The sequence below is a fragment of the Arachis hypogaea genome, chromosome 19 (genome assembly GCF_003086295.3).
Source record: "Arachis hypogaea cultivar Tifrunner chromosome 19, arahy.Tifrunner.gnm2.J5K5, whole genome shotgun sequence".
Taxonomy (NCBI): domain Eukaryota; kingdom Viridiplantae; phylum Streptophyta; class Magnoliopsida; order Fabales; family Fabaceae; genus Arachis; species Arachis hypogaea.
The window spans coordinates 134588480-134593305 of NC_092054.1; the positions used below are offsets into that span (position 1 = coordinate 134588480).

At 28.3% G+C, this 4826-nt stretch overlaps 1 long non-coding RNA gene across 1 annotated transcript; it reads left to right on the forward strand.

The window, feature by feature from the left end:
• The first annotated feature begins 1414 nt into the window (after window positions 1-1414).
• Window positions 1415-4454, forward strand: LOC112776969 (uncharacterized). Its single transcript, XR_003190238.3, has 3 exons — window positions 1415-1689; window positions 2196-4093; window positions 4192-4454. It is a non-coding gene; the product is annotated as an uncharacterized lncRNA (long non-coding RNA).
• The last annotated feature ends 372 nt before the right edge of the window (window positions 4455-4826 follow it).

Genomic DNA, 4826 nt, shown 5'->3' on the forward strand with positions numbered 1-4826 from the left:
TATTTACTTTACTAGAGTAATCTTATAAGCTACTAGTATATATAATACTAATAGCATGATTATCTCGACTATAAAATATCTATGAGGATGTCACCTCAACTCAAGTTGTAGCCTTTACGTATGTTCAAAGCAAAAACTTAAGTTTTTGAAAATTTGACTACTAATGGATCTATATATTCTCAACGCGGTAATGCTACTTATGTTCTTAAATCTTTATTGCATCTGATTTTGTTTTTATTTTGTATATGATGAAAGAAATCATGAGAATTACTGATAAACTTTGTCAAGCATTACAACAAAAATCTCAAAATATTTTGAATGCTATGCATCTGGTTTCTAGTAGAAAGTCATTGACTCAACAGTTAAGAGATGGTAGCTGGAGAGTACTTTTGAATAAAGTTAATTCTTTTTGTAATGATCATGCTATTCAGATACCTGATATGGGTACTTCTTTTAGTGACATAATTCGATATCGTCGTAAAAAGGATGTTGTCACTGTTGAATATCACTATCATGTTGACATTTTTACTTGTGATAGATTTTCAATTGAAAAAGCTAAATAATAGATTTAGTGAGCAAGCAACCGAGCTCCTCATGTTAAGTACATCTTTAGATTCTAAAGATGCTTTCAAGTCATTCAGTATTTGCAACATATGCAATCTTGCAAAGAATTTCTATTCTTTAGATGTTTTTGAGTAAGAGAAGATTCAATTAGATTATGAGTTACAACATTATAAATTTGATGTTGTTAAAGTTTCAAATTTTCAGAATATGTCTACTATTGTTGAATTGTGTAAAAAAATGACAGAGATAGAAAAATTAAATATCTATTATTTAATTGATAGATTAATTCGTTTTGTTTTGATTCTTTCTGTGACAATAGCAACAACTGAACGGACTTTTTAAGCTATGAAAATTATTAAAACAAAGCTTCAAAACAAGATGGAAGACGAATCTTTAGCAGATTATATGATTGTATATATTGAAAAGGAGATTGTTTCAAAATTCATTTTAGAGATGATAATTGATTATTTTAGTTCTATGAAACATTATCTAATACTTTTAAAATACCAAAATCTTAAAGTATGTAATTGAATATTGACTATAATATAATTATTCCTTTGATATATATGCTATAAATCATATTTTATTAATTTTTTGTTATATTATATTTAAATTTATTTTGTATTTAATTTGGTCCCTTCTAATAAAATTTCTAGTTCTACCATTGCTAGCACTATTTTATTAGAATGGGCTTGTAATTATTAGCAATTGTCAATAGACAATAGCCCAATACATATTACAGATTTTAGTTAACAAGTTTTTTCAGCTCTACAACATATCTTCTTTTTATCTAACATAATATACCAAAAACACATAATATTATTTACTATTACTAATTTTTTAAAGAAAACTTACGGAGGCCATTGCCCTTAGATCCCCCCATAAATCTGACACTGCTCACCGAAGAAATACCGAAAAATATCTTCTTCCATCTTCCTGATTTGTGGTGGCTGGGCTTGTCTTACAATTGGCTCTCTGGTGAACTTCCAATAAGTTTATTTAATTATTGTAATCAACTGAAAATTCTGTACTTATTTGGCAATAGCTTTGGTGGAAGCATACTACATGTGATTGGAAACTTGACCCAGCTCAAAAAAATCTTTCTTTGTGATAACCAATTTCAAGGTATCATATATATGGACTTCACAAATCATATAATATCATATACCTATTCTTTAAAAGAGAGTTTTCAGTTAGTGAAATTTCTACTTGTCTTAAAGGACCGTGATTCACGATAAGTATTCATATTGTGTTATCTCTCCTGGTAGTTTATTCATACTCCATCTTCTTCGACAGCAGTAATTCTTTTTGTTATCTCTTCACGTCTTCTCTAAATTGGTCTTTTTCTCTAGTTTTTATTTCTTAATTTAATTTTCTTCCTTTCTCTTCTGATATGCTCTCTCTGCAACCTCCCTCACTCTCCAATCCCCTTCTCTATCCTTTATCGATATCGTAAATTTCTTTGTCCCTATTCATTTATTCATTTTCTCTTTCTTTCATTCCTATCAGTTTGGCAAATCTTAGTGTTTTAAAATTCAAATTTTGAATTGAAAGTTAATTTAAACTAAATATTCACTTCCATTATACTACAGAAGATGATTTTCTTTGTTACAATTCTTTCTTTTCTCCAGGCTCTGATGGTCAACGACGATCCCTCTCCCTGCACTACCAGAAATATGGACATTACCAACGGAAAGATACCCACGAACTAAAAAGAGTGGCAAATTTATATGATCGTGGTAATCACTTGTAACGTCTTGTATTTCCGTGGCCAAATTTTGTGAAATTTTTCGACGATTTTGTTTGTTCGTGGCTAACTTGAGATGAGTTCTCTCAATGACCACAGACTCAATGATTACCGTAGCAAAATCGAACGATTTTCACTTTTAAATTCCGCGTTTAATTTGGTTTTGTCCTCCATCCCTCTCAAAATATTTTTATGCAGTTTTTACTTTTTCAAAATTTAAACCGTAACTTAAAGGTAAATTCGATTTATCATGTGCAGGCTTTTCCAATTCTTCAATTGTTGAATTCTTCTCCCTCGTTTTGAGTGCTGCCATGAAAAATTAATAAAGTATACTAATGGTTTGATTTTAGATGTTGTTGATGATGTGCAATTTTCTCACTTCGTATGATCCTTGAATTTGGCCATATCTCTGAATCATGTATTTTTTTACTTAGTATTAGCTAGGCGCTGATTTGATTAATTTTTTCTTTTTGATTTAAATGTAGTTTTTTAATGTGGTTGTATTATTCATTACTTGTTACTAAATCAGATTGTAATGTAACCAAAAAGACTAAATTATATACATACAATTTTAATATTTATATTTTAGTTGTTACATTTTTTGTGCGTGTTCTTTTTGGTCAAATGTAGTTTAAATTAGAGACTTTGGTGATAGAATAAAATGATTCAATTGAAAATAAATGTTAAAATTATAAAAAAGAATACTTATAAAAAGAGTACATATTTATCTTTGATAAAATAGTTCTAACTAATTTTAGAAAGTAAAAGATACTAACTATGATTTTATTGAAATAATAACTAATTTAATTATTAATTATTTAATTACTCACTCTTAATTTATGACAACATTAATAAACAGAATTTTAACTTTTAAAATTCAGAATATTAGTTTTATACCTATATTTTATTAATTTAATTTAAAAAATAAATTAAAATTATTTTTATGGGAGTTCATTTTTTAATTATGTACAAAAAAAATTTTTCTTCAATTTAAAGGTATCAAATTCTTAAGTTTTAAGTTTATTTATTTTAATTTTTACTGATGTCATTTTTTTTAAATTTAACGAGTAAAAATTTTAAATTCTAATTAATATGTGAAATTTTTTAATATAATTTAAAGTTGTAAATTTTACAATTTGATATTTTTTTATTAAAATTAAATTTTACTCTAAATTAAAAAGTTATAGTTAGTTCACTAAACAAAATTCAAATTAACATCTATAATAAGATGAAGCAATTTTGAGCGGCAATGTTAAGCACAACTTTTATTAAGTAGCCCACTCACCCGGTCTTAACAATAACTTCCTTCCACTATTTTCAAAATGCTCCTGCAATTGATTCAAGTTTGATAACATGCAGCCAACCCTTTCGTTAATAACATTTTCTTTCGTTTCTCCCGATCGTAATTTCTTAACTCCTGCACTCAGATCAATTCAGCTAACCTTCAGAGTAATTCGCTCAAGACGTTCCTGTTTAGATTCTAGGTACGATCACATCGGACGTTCTGTGAAAGAGTAGGGACCATGATTTGCAGTTCGAGTACCGTCAGTTTGAGTCGCCGAAGAAGCAAGCAAAATCGGTGGAATCAGAATTCCGAATCGCGAAGAAGATTTTCATGACATCATTTTGTTTTTTATATTTTTTTTTTTTTTTTATTCCAACATGCATTCTTTCTTTTGTTACTGGTTGTAGATAGATTCTAAATCACCAATTGCCATTTTGAAAGATGTTATGCAACTGACAATTGAAGGCCGCAAAGCAGCTGCAAATTACATCCGAAAAGTAAGTATTGTACCTTAATTTTTTATCATCTTGGAAGGAGTCAAATCATGACCTATTAATTTTTTAGCTTAATTCTTTATCTCTATTTTGCTTAACAGATTTTATTGGAGTACACAAAGTAACTGGAGTATCGACAGGGTGTATAATTTAGTGGCCGAAGTTATGTGTATTTTTTACTATTTACCTGAAAATATTTTTGCATGTGGATTGTCTGTGTAACAAGAAATGGAGAGCTTGATAAATTCATTATTTTGATACTTTCAAGATTTGTATCATTTTAGCAAAGTTTGATATTTATTTTGTAATAGTTTTATTTGAATATTTTTTTAACATTAAATCCATTAATCTAGGATATTTGCTTTTCAATACTAAGTATTTGTTAATTTTATATTTTTATACTATGGATAATACGTATAGGAATGTGATTAATTTTTTTAATATTATATGATGTAATTTTATATTAAAGAGCATTTTTATTATGATATTTTTTTTAATTTAACTTCTATCGTTAGCTACGGAAAAAAGTATGGCAAAAAAGTCCGGCCTGGTCAATTTTATCACAGGTAAATGTTTTATTTTGCCACAGAAAAGAGTGTGCCTAAACTGCTAAAGTTGTGGCTAACCAAATGTCTCCACGGGTGTTAAAACCGTGGCTATTGGAGTAAAAAGCGTGGCTAACTAAAAACGCGTCGCCCTCCCTAGCCACGGATGTTCATTTGTTACAAAAGCATAA